Source organism: Aythya marila (assembly GCF_965140915.1).
Source record: "Aythya marila genome assembly, chromosome: 1".
In the NCBI taxonomy this organism is placed as follows: Eukaryota; Metazoa; Chordata; class Aves; order Anseriformes; family Anatidae; genus Aythya; species Aythya marila.
Window position 1 is genome coordinate 136,803,703 of NC_139042.1, and position 17,373 is coordinate 136,821,075.

Here is a 17,373-nt window from a genome sequence, read left to right on the forward strand (position 1 = left end):
TATGATGGAGGAGAGAAACTCCAAGCCACCTTTTATGCTTCACAGGTTTCAACTAAGCCATAAAGAACAAGAGGTTAAGCCTCCTGAAGTTCTGGTCATTTTGTTACCTTGTTTGTATCATCAATCAATCAATTTTGGTTTTGTTTTTGAATCCAGAGGTAGGTTACTTAGTCCCTTACAAAACTATAAACACAGCTAAATCCTTTGAGGTTGATAGCCACACTAAGAGACAAATGAATCCTACACAAAGGACTCAGTTAAGGGTTACTATTACATGGTAGCAACTAATGGGACTTTCAAAGGCAATGACAGGTCTGAATATTGTAACAGAAAACTTTTTAATTTTGTTGCAGCTCTGGTTTTCCTAAAAAAAATAAAAATTAAACAAACAAACAAACAAAAAAAACTTGAAAGCTCTGAAACCTAACTGCTGTTTAATACACACATACCGTATTTCAGTAAATTCATTAAAAATACAGAAGCAACACTAACCAAAGGAATTTGTCTTGCTGGAGCAGAAAAAAAGTTTACATGAACTATGTCTTGGGGACTGTCAGGAACCACCATGTGTAATCCCATTATTTTGACACCTCAAAGTAAAGCCCATCACATCTTAGACTGCTGTCTCAAAATCTAGATCTGTTTAAACCTACACACCAAACCTAATCATACATTAAGGAAATGGCCACAGCTTGTAACAGTCTCAAGGGAAAAAGTAGAAAGACAGGAATTAACATCAGAAGTTACAGAAGAATGGTGGTTTTGTTTGTTTAAGACTTACTTTGAAGATGTCATCTTGTGCATGCTAATTGTTGGCAGCCGTCAACAAAAATAAATTCTTGCTGTTAACAAAAGTTATTGAAGAGTACCCTCCTGATAGAACTCAAAAATCCAGCTACAGCTGAGAGGCTCCCCTTTGCCATCAACTTACTTCATCTTTACGACAGATTTCTCCTCAGACTTCTACATCAAAGCTAGCAATACATCCAGACTATTTTTTTCGGTGAGCATTAGGAGAATTTTAATAACATAAATGGATGAAAAACGCTTGCACAGGCATATGATGCTAGCATAGACTAGTAGCACAGTGGCATCTCCTTTGGCTTTGACTATACCATTCACACCTACTCAGAACCCTACAGCAAATGTAACTCTCCAAACCAGCTCCTTTGACCAGATGAACACATCTTTATTTTCTTCTTGGGCTGTACAAGACAACATGAGGACCCACCTATCTCACACTCCTTCAAAATACGGCCTCAAAACCACTACTTTGTCATAATGAGGACTGTGGCAGCAGTAGTATGACTGGTGCTTGTTACATTGACCAGAACTGCCCAGGTGAACACCATTTTTTCCTGCCTCTGGGGCCAAACAGAGCAGAATCCTTGGTCTGTGACTGGCCTCCTGGATTCTGCAATAAATATCTCCATTACTGCATAGAAGGGATACTCTAAAAGAAAGTGTATATTAAGTAAAAATAAGCTGTGACTTAGAATTTAGATGCCAAAGCAAACAAGATTAGTACTCCATAAAGAAAATAACTGAGTTATTTACCACTTTGGAGTCCTACCAAGTATTTGATATACCCAAGCTAAAGCCTAGGATTTTAGTATATTTTCATTACAACTTGTTTTTGAGTAACTGGGTCTCAGAACAGCACTGATTTTTTTTGTAGAGGAAAGATGCAATCACTAATGCTTTTTCTCTACTTCTGGAGTAACACTTCTTAATCATTCCTTTTCACAACAGTGACCTTAAAAAAAAAAAAAAAAAAAAGTATTTTGATAACAAGTTCCCTGTGCTTAGTGTTTCATACCAATTTTATGCTGGCAGACATGCCACATCATTCCAGACAGAGTGTATTTTCAAAATGGAAACCTATCAGGAAGGAATTTAGAGACTTACGTGCCCCAGATGAAGGGAAGACAGCTGACACAGAAGTGGGAAGCATGCTATTACTATTTTATTCGCTTAGCTGGTAAAATGGCACTGGCATTACAAAATGTTTGAGGTCAGCTGAAGCACTCTATATATGAGGAACCATAAAGAATGCCATTAAGAATGAGGAGGAAGAAACTTTTCCTACGACAAGAAAAAAAAACAACTTCAAGAAGCCTGTATGTGGCTGTCGGGAGGGGAGGAACAAAAGGAAGGAGGAAGAAATCATTAAGAATTTGGTTCCTTTAATCCAGGAAAGTATCAGAATTTTTGAAATTCTCACAAAACAAACAGGAATCACACAGTTACTATGGAAAAGAGGGAAGAGTCCAGTCAATTCAGTTTAAGAGATGGAAGTAAGGGAAATACCACGCCAAATGCATGAGGAATTGGATTTGACAAAAGAGAATCCACATTTCAATTTAGTCTTTAAACCATGACAGGACACGGCAAGGGACACCTTTGGTACCTTGTTTTTTCTTTACCTGGAAATAAGCTTTCCCTCTGCTCTTCCCTGCAGTGATTTTAGTACTGTCAGAAAGCCAATTTATCACTTGTGTTAGCTCACCACTAAACAGCAGTGGCCATAATATAACCGAGTTCACCACACTCATGGAAGGAATCCGGTCAAAACTAGTACCATGCTGTTCAGTTTCAGAAATGGGGATTAAAACACTGCCAGTCCACAAGATCCTCAATTCAGGAAAAGAGAGGAAATTAAAAACTGCATGTTTAGCTCCCATCTGAGTCTAAAAGTTACAGAAGGTATACATACCACTTCACAAGGAAAGGGAACAGGAAGCCAGGGAAGAAAAGAGTCATTATGCTTAAATGGTAACATTTTCGTGAGGTTACACAGGCCAAATGAGTATATCCCAGAAAAATGTGAATCCAAGCCTGGGTAAAGAAACAGAAAGCAGAGTAAGTGACAGCAGACAGGAAAAAAAATGCCTTTGGAGAGCAAAGAGTATCAGATTGGAAAACATATAAAAATAATAATAAAAATCATAAGAGCTAGTGTGCAAAAATTGAAGGTTGCAATTAAATTTAATACTAACACAAGATAATAATAACTGAAAAGGGAAAAACAGATTTCTTTGCAAGAGTCTCTCCCACACAGGATGCTTGCAGAAGATAAATTTGAGATAGACTAGGCTGATCTACTGTCAGGACTGGCAAGTCTAATGAGAGAATTAAAAAAATGATTAATCAACAATAAGTCACCATGTCCCCACGATTTATGAGGGAATTAAAGAATGTAATGGCCAAGCAGATAACAGAAATATGTAATTCTCATTAAAGTGAGCTATTTCAGGAGAGGTACGAAGTATTTGTAAAAACATGCTATAAGTGATATTAAATTTAAAAAAACAAACAAACAAACAAAAAAAAAAAACAAAAAACAGGGAACTTCAGTACTAGGAAAACTGGTTTAAAAGTAGCCACACAAAACATTTGGAAAACCTGATGATAGGTGTAATTGAACATAAGCAGGAAATGGGGGAGGACACATTTCTATACCCCACTCAAACCCACCATTAAATTTACCCATGCAGCTTGGAGCATATCAACTCAATTGCTTAAAAGAACCTTATGTAGACTTACTAGAAAGTCCATTTTATAGTTGTCTATAGGAAAAAGTTCTAGAGATTCGGAATTATAAGAAAAATATAATACAACTATACACATGCACACCCATTCCCCACCAATGAGAAGATGGAAGAAACTCAGGGGATCCGTAAAGATTAAAAAAAAAAAAAAAAAGGCAAATTGAAGTCTGTGTTGACAGAAACAATACTGGACAAAGTTATAGGAAATTAACCACTTTGTAAATTAATTCTAGAGCTGTGGACCTGGCTAAACAGCAGAGCTAGGTTAATGGAAGGCTATTTCAGTTGGCTTGTTTGTACAAACCCACGTAAATTTGCTGCATGCAAAACTGTCTACATGGTCAGAGGGGAAAAAAAAAAGTCACTTCCCTGATGGACAAAAGTCACCAGCATGTTGTGGGTTCCAGTCTGCCCTACATGTGATCTGTTGCAGCACCATCTCTTTCCATGCAGATGCCTGATGCCAAGCACATGCTTACCCCTGCAAAATGGAAATGCAAGCAGCCATGCATTGACAGGAGCTCTGGGCAGCAGAACCTTTTCAATCTTGACATGACCCCATAATGATGATCCTGTTATCACCACACTCTTACTTAAAGTAAATACAAAGAGCACTCAAAAAAATAAAATAAAATAAAATAAAATTATAGTGTTATGATTAAAAAGAAGACAGAAACACCACCTGGAGAGGAGTGGTGTACAATTAACAAGTAAGGAAAATTAGAATTCCATATGACAACTCCAAAGACACCAGTACCATTTAAATTAATATAAGAACAATAAAAAAATTAAAAAATTAGACAGGGTAAAAACAAAAATAGGCATTATTAGCCATCCATTCAATAGTAGTAAAGAGATTTTTTTATTTTACTGAATATGTATGATATAAAAGAAATGCTTTCATGTTTTCAGTAGAAAGGGATTAGGCTTTCATTTAATTTCCTTCTTAAGCCCAATTAATGATCAGAAATCACATGCCTATGCCTATTCAATTAAATACACTAAAAGCTACTGAATGTGCAAAATTTGTCTGCCTTCTTCAGATAGCTACAACCACTGAAGCCACGTACTCAGTGTTTCATGACAACCACGTATCTGGATCTTCTCGCTCCGTTATACATGACCAGTCCAAGAAGACCTATCTGCAAGGCTGTTTTTCTCCCCTTGCTAATTAATTGCTTGTCCTTTTATATAAAACATCAAAAAATCATTTTGAATGAAAGCTTTATAAAACATACACTGCTCTGGACAGAGTGTGTATGTCCATTATATATCTGTGTACATGTCTGTATAGACAGACACACAGTTTGTACGTGTATGGACTCATATATGCATGTGTGTTTGTATAGAAAGCAAACATGCATGCATATACATCCTGCCGTTTTTAAAGGAAGAGCTTCCTCACAGAACTCAAACACCGAATTTGCCAGGTCACAGACAAGAGGAGCTTCCACTGGAGTACAGGGCTCTGTGAGATGCCAGCAGCCCAGCCAAGCCAACCTGCATGCACAGTGGCAAATGAACGCTCACTGTTAGGATTTTACATTAAAACGATGGTTTCTGCTGTAGTTTCCAGTAGACAAATCCATCTCACAAATACACTTCTGGCTGCCCCAGCAGAAAGACATGCTTGGAAAGGAATTCCTTTGAGTTTCCATAATCCTCTTCAGACTGCCACAAGACACAATGGGCATACCTGCACTGTGGGATACAGCAACTCCAAGGATACCCCCACCTGGCTTGTACGCCAAGTGCCTGCAAAAAAGACCAAGAGATGGGTCTCTGAAGCAAGAAGAAATTCTTTGGCTGGAGCAGAGTAAAGCACCAAGCCAATTCGCCTTACTGACAGAACTCTGCTGTTACCTGCTACAGAAACACATGCTGCACTGCCCTAGCTGGAGTAGCCCTAGCTCCACTAGTTTCAGTGGATCCACACTAATTTTCTTTCTTTTCACCTTTTTTGCTACTGAACCTACTTCTTTTGGTCAACAAGAGGAATAGGGAGTTGGGAAGAGTCCAGAGAAAAGGAGAGAACAGTCCACAGAGTATTTTACTTCTAAGACTTGTGTATCCAAACGGCATGTAATTTAAGGTCTGTCATAGAAGTGAATGACCATCGAGGGCCTGTAAAACAGCACAACAGATTTGTGGTCTGCTTCAAGCAAAACCTGACAAGGCTAGCTTATACAGCAAAATGGTCTACTTAAAAGACCATCCTCTGACTTCATCTCAAATGAAGTATGAACAGTCACAGAACTACGCCAGCAGCAGGCTCAGGGCAGCAACTAGTGGCAGAGGGGCTGTGACAAGCAGCTGGACTCGGGAACCTTTTCTACCAGCACTGCTGCAGCAGGACACTCTGTCAACAGCCTTTACACTCCTGTTCTTCTGCTTTGGGTATTCAGATTAAAGCTCCTTGTGGCACTGACTAGTTGTCCTTGCAAAGCATTCACACCAATGGAAGCATGTAACAGAACCCGAAAATGTTAGAAGACAAATCACAGGAGCCTGGGGAAGCTTGTACATTTGTACCTATAGCATAGTTAGAAGACATCAGCTTCTTGAGCTGGACATATCCTCATAGTGAACACAAGATTTGCCAACCTTTTTTTCTTTTATTAAAAGCTTATTCTCCATCTAGAGTAACTACATACATACCTGATTAAAAATAAAACAACACAAAATCCAACAATAATTCACTGACAGCATAATTTTTATTATTTTTAATTTATTTTTTTTTGTGAAACGGAAATCTGTTTCACAACAGAAATGCATAGACAGGTCATTTTCCCCATCTCAGTTGCACTGAAAAACACGTCTTTACATGAATTTGGAAGCTTGCTATTTGAGGCCCATGACTCTGAACCTTACAAGTTTCCAGCATGAAAATGTGGTCTGTAGGGCAACATTTTGAAACCAACTCTTTCTTAAATATTGACAAATGCCTACTGATAAAGACGAAATACACAAACCCATGCAATATTACTCTCCCAGCAGCCACCACGCATTCTAAACCAGCATATATAGATTGGAACATGTATCTGCAGTGACACTAATTATAAACCAAAACACAGACTCAGGAAGGCAAAATGCACAACTCATTATTGTTTAAATTTTTAGAAATTATTTTCTAGATGTACAAATAATATTTACTATCATGACCTCACTGGAAGCTACCCTTTTCCCTATATTTCCTAAAATTTATCCTTAGACTTTTATCAAATGTTTTTTCCTCATACACAGAGAAAATAACTCTTTTGTTATCTGCTAGTACAAGCTCAGTATTACTAGCAAAAGCGGAATGACCCTATCCTGTTGTCATATTACAAGTGTGTTTCCCGTGCTTTAAAAGGCTCATCGTCATGTACAACCAATGCAGAACTTCTTTTTTTGTTTGTTTTAATAGTTGTCACCTCTGTTGCCTCCACTTTCTTCCTTTTTTTCCTTATTAGCGCATAGGGTGCCCTTTTCCCACAGGATCGATAAAAGAGGATCAATACCTCTTTTCCATTATTCCCTGTTCCTTTTGTATGTTTCCCTTCTCTACTATTTCCACAGTGACAGAATTTGATGCTGATAGCACAGAGATTTTGGAACTGGACATGCTGTTTGAAGCTTCAGCTGCAGAAAGTGATAAGCCTGAGTATTTTTCCCACTAATGCAACTTAACAACATTTTGAGTAAAAGCAGAAGGGTCACAGCTCTGTCCACATGTATTAGAAGATAGTAAGATAGTACTGTATTTTGAGTTAAACATAAGTCAGCCTGTTTTACTACTGGTGGTGAAGCTGAAAGATGTGGTTGGTTTCATTACTTTACCTTCTTAATATCACAAAGCAGCTATTTGATGAGTGTCCCAACTCCACCTCCCCCCAAAAAAAGTAATACTCTTTTCTAGCAAAAGGTAGACTCCTCCAGCTGTGCTTTGATGTGTAACAATTGACATTTGAAAGGGAGAGACCTCTGAAGTAGGAAGTTACACTTGCATGCTTTGCCAATATAAACAGAAAAAACAGGTAAATAAGTGATAAATAGCTGACAAAGGATAATGTTTGGCTGTATTGAAAAGTAATACCACAGCTGGACCAAACATTAAACACTCAATAGAAATGCCGTACTTTGGTGGGTATAATAACAAGATTTTTGTAAGCACACTTTATAATTTAGTTAAGTAAAGATACGTAAAAATATGTGACTACAAGGTATTTACTGCAGTATCAGACAGGTTCCAAGTCAGGGAAAGCATAACATTAAAGTGTTTTTTGGTTTGTTTGTTGTTTTTTTTGTTTGTTTGTTTTGTTCTCTCTTCCCTCCCCTCCTCCCCTCAGACCTCTAACATCTACCATAGACTCGAAGTTTGACTTTTTTCTGTATGAAATTGAACTGAAGATAACACATGTCAATACTCAGTTATAAGTATTCGTTGCACACATACCCACCCCCAAAAAAACAATTGCTTACCTCAGTCTCTCACCCCCAAATTATCAATGGAAAAATAATTTTTTTTAGATTGTCAAGCCGTGAAAGACATTTTACTGCCAAAGTAGATAGCCTCATCAAGGAAAAGGGGGGAAATAAATAAATTAAAAAATTGCAGGAACCTGGCAGCTTTTTAAAATTCCCCAAACACTGCATCTCTTTAAATTAGCATTTGCTAACAGTGTCCCTGTACTCAGCTCTTTTTGTGCGCCTGTCACTCAGCAGCACGTATGAACAGATAGTCCAGAAGCTTCCTGAAAGGACAAGAACTGAACCTTTAACCTGAACCGGCTCCTGTTTTGCCACCCACCCACCTCTCCTACAGCAGTAAATCCTCATCGACTGAAACAGTTGACAAAGTCAGTACTGAAAGGAATGTTCTGCCTATTTTAATGCAAAATCTTGAAAATCTATGGCATGGCTCAGTAAGAAAGATCAGACCAAAGAAAGATCATTGGTTGAACCCTCTCAAAATACCATAACCAAAAGAAAAAAAAAACAACTTAGTTTTAAAGGGCAGATGTATTCTCATGTAGCTATGCAGACATTTCATAGTCGCTCTGCCATACTGGCTTATGTCTGGCTGTTTGAATAAAAATAGCTAATGTGCTTGCTCCTTACGCCATTAAATAAAGTGCACAAAGGAATTGCCAGTACTGTTTTTGTCCATTAAAGGCAATGGTCATTAATAGCTTGTATTTGTAGAAGACTGTCAGAGGAACAGAATGCCTGAGCTTCCTCCACATTTTTCTATAGGTTTAACCATACATTAGGCAGAAGGGGAAACGATACTGCACACTTCCTCATTCCAGCACAGGTCACACCTGCAGGAGAGCTGGCAAGTCACACAAACCTCAGTCAGAGAAAGAGATTCAAGGCCTATAAATGTGGGGGGGAGGGCGGGCAGAAAAAGGTGGGTCTCTCCATGGGAAGAGAGAATTTGCACATCTTGGCAAGATGTGCAATGGTGCGGGTTAGTATTTCAACACTTTTTTTGCTGTCCTGACTACTGCCTCAGAGACATATGTGCTGCTCGTATTACTATTCTTTCTCATCTATTTTATGCTTGAAGGAGTTAATTTTCAGCAGTACTCTGAGAGGAAATAGGCAACAAATGGCCTAGTCACATAATCATGTCTGGGCTGGATGAACAGATTTTTCAGACATCTTCAAATAGGTCCACCTGGAAATCACAGCCAACACGCTCAGTAAGCTACTGCGAGGAAACAGGCTGTGTCAACTGGATGATATCCAAACATGGATCACCTAACAAGTAGCATGGAGGATTGGGAAGCTGACAGCATGCTCACAATGTGTCATCCATGAGAAGTGGTGGATTTTCACCAGCTACACTGAACAGGAGACCCCACTCCACTGACAAGTAGAGAACAGAAAAAATATATGTAATCATACATATTCAGACAGTAAGTTACATGCAAGAAAGAGAGAGAGAGAAACAAACGAGGTGGCAGGGGATGCCCTATATAGAAGAACACAGAATTTACCAGCCCTCATAAAGACTTTGCCTGTTTGCCTTCAGCTGCCATGTCTGAGTGAGACAGGGAACTGTGAACCTAGAGACCAGTCATCGTTGTTTACATCTCTCCAGTAACACCTCAGAGTACTCATCATATAGAATTTGAGAGGTTTTAAGAGATAGAAGTAGTGCAGGATTAGCTTGGGACAAAAGGGAAGAACGCACTCGGTCCCAGTGTGATGAGAAGAGACTCACCGTCAGCGCAGAACTCTGAACAGGCTCTGGCAAGAGATACTCTTTCACAGCCAGTCCTCAATTTGGAGCATACCTGTCTTGCACCCAGGCATCAGTGAGAGGCAGAGGAAGCCCTACTAAAAGTGGAGACACCATTTGTCATCTGCTAATTGGGATTCATTCAATCTAGCGTGAACCTTCAGACTTATTTGAACCCAATAATACATTAGTCTGATGTACTAAGATTAATGCTCTATTTTTTGCTGGAATATTTTTCTTTGTTGCTCAAAAACTGGCAAAGCTTTATGAATCTTTCTTGAGACCAAGTTTACTCTGCTTGCTCCCCTTGTTTTACTAGTAAGAAGCCTCAACCTAAATTCTCTTTTAGAAGGGTACTTCTGTGTACAATGGGGTTAGAAGAGAAACTTATCAGATTGCTATGTCCCCCTCCAGTTCTCTTCCCTCACAGTTTTCTGGAGTTTAAATAGCCTCCCATGAAACTGCCAGGGACAGCAGAGCTGGAAAGCAAGAGAAAACGCTGATACACAAGCAACATTTTTAAAGAAAGAAACTATGAAATCCCAACACCAAAGCAGGTTCTCACCTGTAACGAAATACTTGTGGGAATTATATGGATGGTAGGTGCTATACTTACACCAGATAGTATTAATACAGTGACTGGAAAATAATTCCATGCCCATTCTTAAGGGGAATATGTTCTTGATGCTTATCCACCTTTGAAATTAGGGTTTGTTTCAGTGGTAAGATGGCATGCTTGAGAAAGGCCCTCTGAAGTATAGTTCAAACTTCTTGGATGTATTTGGAAACTGGTGTTTCAAAGATGGATGGCTTCCATGCTCAAAGGACTACATATGGCTAGTGAAATATGCACTATCAAGAAAGTCATTCTGCAAGCATGATCTTGCAGGTAGAAACCCAAGTCCTGACATGGCATTTGAGTCTTTAAAGTCTGGGGTGAATGATTCTTACTCACATAAGTAATCAAGAAGCAAAAACACTTGGGTTATTAAAAGTGTAGTGTTTATAGCCCTAACATTATGAATTATTCTGCCTTCAAACATGCTTTACTAGGAATTCAGTAGGAGCACAACACAGTAATGCATCAATTTTATCTGGAATACTGTTAGGGGAGGGAGAATTGCTCTCCTATTTTGAGAGCAACATCTATGCTACACATGCAGCGCCAAAGCCTTCTAATCCAACAGGCTGAATACATACTAGTTATTCAAACTCAAGAACATGTGCACAAAAGGAATTTCATACAATTAGTCTCTGCTGTCCTCCTCGATTTATGCTCTCCGTAAAGTTCTCATTCCAATGTTGCTACATTACACACTCAGATCCATCTTTTTGCATCCCACAATGACTTTAGTTATGTAAAAGTATTAACATAAGCAGGCAAGGATATAAAATAGAAAAAAATAAAAGAAAAAAAAAGACATTTGCATAAAACACAGATCTGTCATCTAGTACAACAGGCTCATTTCATAGATTAATATAGCAAAGCAAAATCGCATGAAGCCTAGTGAAAACAGATGACACTGTTTTAGTCTCAGCATTGGAAACCCTGTTTTAGTCCCAGTATTAGAAAGCTTGTATCACAGATTTCTGCTGAAGAAAATTGTAACACAACACAGTTATGAAAAAAAAAATCACACTAATGTAGCAGGCTATCACTCTGAATAGCATGTATAAAAATCTTACAGAAGAAAAAGATTACATTCATTCTCAAATAATAAGAATCTTTGTACACCTTCACTTGTACATCTTTATTTGCTGAACGTCTTACAGAAGTTTATAACTGAAGCTTGAGACAAAATGTGACTGTAAACTTATCTGAGGAGGTCTGTGCAAAGAACTGATCCTAATTTCTGAGAACTTGTACTACACAGGGCAAAATTACCTCAAAGAATATGCCAAGGAGAAGCTTCCTACTGGCTAGGTATGGCCTACATCGTGGCAAACAAAGAGCAGAGATAACAGACTTCATCTCAGTGAAGGGCCTTGTTTCAGCAGTGCTATTTGCGTAGTCCCGCAGCACAGGTGTTATGGCTTTGCACTGTGCCAGAGCAGCAAGGCTGCAGCACAGGAGCAGGTCTGTCTCAGAGCGGGTCACTGCACCTCCCTGCAGCCTGTCACTGAGGCAGCACTCCTTCCCCTCTTTCCTAGCCTGTCCAATTATTAAGTTTTGTTTTTTCATCTGCAGAAGTATTTCATACAGACACAAAATGGAAAGATGCCAGTCTTCCCAGAGCCAGTTCTGAGTAGGTCAGTCTTGGCTCAGCAGCAGACTACACAGCTCAGCAAAAGGAAACACAAGGCCTTGAACTCAGGCCCATCTTTCCTCCCGTCCTCCATACACGCACCCAGGATGCAGATTTGCTTTCATCACTGAGGAATAGTAATTCACTGGTGGTCAATATCATCTCCACTAGAGACTATGACAGCTGCCAACAGGCCCTAACCATAAGCAAACCAAGAACTGCTCCAATTAAAGCTATACAAACCCTGAGAGGAAGACACCAAACTTTACCATTGATGCATATTTTTGGCCTCCTTCAAGTGTTATGGGAAGTTCCAGAATAACTATAATGGGGATGCCTGATTTGGAGCTGCCATGCTAATACCAATCTAAGGGTCAGATAAGGCAAGGAAAGAATTGGAACATCAACTCCCCTGGTCTGATGGCATTCTTTGGCCGATAGCAATACTGCAGTAGCTGGGGCATCTCAGCTTCTAGCCTTGTTTCTTCAGCCTCCAGAGCCAGTTTCTTCTCAGTTAGCTTTGACATCAGGGCAGTGATACTATTTATCAAACCAGTGATACAAGGAAAAGAAAAACAACACACCTGAGGATAGGGTTCCTGAGGCAACCCGTAGGAAGCAGCCTGAAGTTACAGTGTTCGCTTCCCCACCGCACCAATGACGTTCAGTATGGCGGGCTTTAGCACAGGCAGGTGCCCCGACACACACTGCCAGGCAACCCATTGCCCATGTCTTCTGATTCCTTCAGAAAGTAGAAGCCACGTATGTAACTGACAGCCCTTGAGAATGCCGCATTGCCCTTTGCTTGTAAAAAGGTACACCATGTAAATCAGAAAAACAGTACTGATACTTAAAATGTTGACACGTAGGTACTGGTATTTAAAATGCTGTAAAGGATCTATCCATGTCACTACACAAGATGTGGAGGCAATGTGTAAGGAATTGAAAGGAGAGAGAACATACTATTCAATGCATCAGGAATAACTTTCCTGTTACCCAGAAAAACAGATTGTTGATGATTCTTCTTAAATAACACACAAAAGTGCTATTACACAACCATGGACAAAATTCTACAAGACTACAAGAAAATTTTTAGTCATTTGATCAGCTTAACAACAAAGCTGTAAGGACAGCCACAGGATATTAAGGCCAAACCCTGGATTCTTCATGGGAGTTGAATGAAAAGAAAAAGAAAAAAAAAGGACAAAAGAAAAAGGGAACAATGCACCACTCTTTCCACCCCTCATCCTTTGACAATACCTACTCTATGCAATCTGTCTATTAAAAATTGTCAGCATGTCAAGAATGACCTTGATGCTTTCCTGACTGTTCTTGTGTCATCATGACTTGGTTTTCTTGAGGAAAAAGTGTTTCAGCTGTACTTAGTGCATTTCTTGGAAAATGTGTTTTACAAACAATGAATATTTCTGAATAGGTGTGGGGAGTAAAGAGATGAACTTTGGAAAACTAAAATGAAATATTGTGTGACTGAGCAAGGCCCATGCTCTGCAAACAGCTCTTACTGCACAACGCATTAATTAGAACCTAAAGACCAAGGCAAGTAACAAAGATCAGCGGCTAATCTTGCCTTTTCAGTATCTAGTAGAGAGCCTGAGTTTGCCTTCCAAAGGTTTCCTCAGGCCTACCGGATCACTGATACTCATCATACAGGCAGAAGCACAGCAGAACCGCTCACTCTATCCCATCTGTAGCAATCCTCTGCAACCTCATTCCCCCATTCTGCAGCTCACAGCTGTGCACTTGCAGGCACAGGCCTCCAGGACAGGGTGATCTGGCCAAGGAAGGTGCAGGGCACATGGCAGATGCATCCACAAGTCTGCCCATGGGCTGATGGGTGGCACGGACCTGTGAGTGGACAGCGCTTGCTTGGGAGACGGAGTTCCTGGTGAAATCCATTTAACACATTCCCAAAGAGCTTCTGCCAATACCATTCCTATAGCCAATGAAGTTATTCTGGCTAAAAGCAAACATCCCTGTTAGGCTAGCTGACTTTGCTGAAAGAAGAGCATGCATTTTATAGAAACAAAGATAAATTGAGCTCATTTTCTCCTACAGAAGTTGTTCTGGTGTGACTAAAGCTGATTCTGTTCCATTATATCTGCTTAGGTCGCTAACAAAATAAGACCTACTGGAGCAGGAACATATTTATGTATTTTTAAACAATGCAATGAGATTTTAAATGCTTGGTTGGGCTTTCTGGACCTTTGCACACACATTAAATCATACAACATTTTGTGGCTACTACCTCTAACTACCACAAGAACTGGCAACTTCTCTGCTGCTTTCACTTATTTGTACATTTAAAGGGAGACATTGAAGTTGTGTGTTAAGACAGACTGAAGCACTATTGTATTAAAAAGCATAATGAACAGAATTCATAACACCTCAAACATTTTTATAGATTTGTTTCTAACAATTTTTATAAGCATATTCAGTAAATGCATGATTTACTTTTGAATATCGCTATTCTTTATATCTTCAGCAACTAAAAACTACAGCTAAAAATACTTATACGAACCCCTGTTGCATACTTCCTCCACATTCAAATAGAAACCCCCAACCAACCAACATAAACAACTGGGATGAATGCTTCAATTTCCAATGGGCAGCAAGATGAATGCCATAAAAAGAAATTAAGACTTACTATTTTTCCACCTCCCCTCAAAACACAAGAGTCTAAACCAACCCCTGTTTGGTCAGTTGTGACTTCGTAAGATCTGTATCTACCAAACCACACACTGCCAGGAATAGCACAGATCTTAAAGTGAGGAATACAAAATCATTTTGGGGTTTTGGATTTTTTTTTTAAGGTCATTGAAAGAACCCCCAAAACACATTCCAGCAAGGAGAAACAGTTAAAACTGTTTTTAGCTTTAAAAATGCACTATTTATTCTATTTATTCTGCTGGGTATACACAGAACGTTTGAACAAAAAAAGTTAGTCATAGCTCAGACAATACAGCTTACTATGACTACACCCTTCACTTATAGGAAAACCAAAAGATCAATTTCTGGTTCAACCAACTGAAACAGCAGTAGAATAAAGTAACTTCTCCTTGGTTTTGTTTTCTAAAAGACACCTTTCCATCCGACATGTAAGAAAATGGTTTGGGCCGCTGAAAAAAACCTGCCACTGGCCAGGCTTTGCAACAGGCACGTCCCATACACCTTGTTCTGCACACGCTGTGTGTGCTGAGCTCATCATCCCTCCCTGTGGCTTCTAGGAAAAAAAAAAAAAAGAAAAAAAAAAAAGTAAAATAAAGGCAGAAGAGGGGATCTATCAGGCTGTGTACCAACACAAGCCACGGAGTTATAAGTTTACGTGACCACACTGTCAGGTTAACAATTTGCAGTTTGCTTCACTCTTGGACTCCACAGCAGCCCTCCATTTTGTCAGCTGCCTCAATTTAGATGTTTCCCAAGCACTGCTTAGCACTTCAGGTTTCTTCGGGAGTCCTTCGGGGCTCGAAAGCATCCTCGGCCGCTGGCGGCGGTGCAAGGCAGACTGGGCGCCGGTGCGTTTGCCCCGCTCGGCAAGGCGGCCGCGCACATCCAACCTCATCCCCACACCCCCAGCCACCCTCCCGAAATGATCCCGGCGCCCGGCGAGGAAGCCGGGGGTCTGCCCCGCATCCCCGCTCCCCGGGGCAGCCCCTCGCCCCCTCCTTTGCGCCACAGGGCAGGTGGACGCGCCCCGGCCCTCGGGGTCCCGGCCGGCCCCGATGCTGGGGAAGCCGGGCTGCGGCGGGCCGGTGCCCCCCTGTCCCCCTCGGCCCCTTGCTCCTTACCATCGGCGGGGACAGGAGGAGGAGGAGGAGGCGGCCGTAGCTTGCCCGTGCGGGGCAGCGACCTGCCCGCGGCCGGCGCTTTCCTTCGGAGGTGAGGGGGCGGCGAAGAAGGGCATGGGAGAGGAGGGCGGGCGGCGGGAGCCCTCCCTCACCTCCCTCCTCCTCCTCCTCCTTCTCCTCCTCCTCCTCCTCCTTGTCCTCGTCCTCGTCCTCCTCCTCCCGGCCCGGCCCCCCCGGCCCCCCCCTGCCCCACGGGGCTGCCCCGGTCCGGGGGTCCCGGCGGCGACCCCTGCGCTTCTCCCGGAACTTACTGTCGCACCCCCCGTCTGTGTCTGTCTGTCTGTCTGTCTGCCTCGGGTCTGTCCCCGCGGCGGGGATAAAAGTTGCCACCAGCCTCTCTCTCTCTCCGCTGCCGCCAGAAAGCAACTTTTTGTCTCCTTCCAGCCGCTGGGAAAGCGCCTCTTTCGCCTTCTTCGAGTCAAAAATAACAGCGATTTAAAAGGGAAAAAAAAAAAAAAAAGTGCTATTCTGGTCTTTTTAAGAGGGGGAAGCATGAAGGTTGGGAGCGGAGAGGAGAAGAAAAAGGAAACATTTGGAGCTTTTTTTCTCGTCTTCTCCCCCCCCTTCCCCCCCCCAAGATGGCTTGAGAGAATTAAAAAGGGACAGCGGGAGGGGGTTGGAGATCGGGAGGAGAAGAAACTTTGGGGTTAGTGGCGAGGTTTGGTTTTGTTTTGTTTCGATTTTTTATTTATTTATTTTATTTTTTAAGGCTACTGTTCCTGAAAGGAACCAAACAATTCCTAATAAACGGGTAGAGCGAACAGACCCGAGGAGGAGGAGGAAGGAGAGAGAAAAGAGTTTTGCTGGTCAGTAAACTTCAGGCTGCTGGGATGAGGTCATCGCTGTAAAAATAAAGCGGTGGCGTCATCCGAAACCAATCCCAGTGAATGCACTCAGCCGGGAGGGGGGGACAGGGAGCCGGAGCGGGGGGGAGACGAGCCCCGGGAAGCAGCCCGCCGGCCGCGGCCCTGCACACCCGCTCCCGGGCCGGGTCGGGCCGGGGGAGCTCCGGCTGCTGTGCTGTCACCGGGCCGGCGCTGGGGGGGCCCGGGAAACGCGTCCGCGGCCCCCGGCCGAGCTGCGGGGCCGGCCCCTGGGAGGAGCCGGGGCCGCCGAGCGATTCAAACGGGCTGCCCGCCCGGCCCGGCCCGGCCCGGCCCGGCCCGGTCACCGCCACCGGCCGCGGTGCTGCCCTCACGGCCCGGGCCGGGCCCCGTGGTGGCCGGGCCGGCTTCGTCCCCTGTGTCCCCAGCCCCAGGGGGCCGTGGGGCTGCTCCCGCGGTGGAGCTCCGTGGCAAGTTGAGGGCCATGACCCCTCGAATAGCCCTGTTAGAGTAAAAACAATGCTCTGAGACCAACAGTGTGAGGAAAATGAAAGCGAAATCTAAACATTTAGACACGCAGAAACATAATTGCTTTGTCTAAGGCGTTTTGCGTTCTGGCTAGTACCGGTTTTAACTAACATGCTGCACTTGTGC

The 17,373-nt window shown here is 42.1% G+C and overlaps 1 protein-coding gene across 5 annotated transcripts in view; it reads right to left on the bottom strand.

The window, feature by feature from the left end:
- Nucleotides 1–17,122, bottom strand: part of DUSP16 (dual specificity phosphatase 16) — a 69,094-nt gene extending 51,972 nt beyond the window's left edge. Inside the window, exons 1-3 of one of the 5 annotated variants that reach the window (XM_082776705.1) lie at nucleotides 15,836–15,950; nucleotides 9,763–9,878; nucleotides 2,717–2,838 (exon numbers count right to left, since the gene is read on the bottom strand). The gene's annotated coding sequence lies outside the window, so the exon portion shown is untranslated. Of the gene's footprint in view, nucleotides 1–2,716; nucleotides 2,839–9,762; nucleotides 9,879–15,835; nucleotides 15,973–16,146 lie in introns of those variants that run through there. The other 4 variants (XM_082776706.1, XM_082776704.1, XM_082776707.1 and 1 more) reach the window with 4 other exon arrangements.
- Nucleotides 17,123–17,373: the final 251 nt, after the last annotated feature.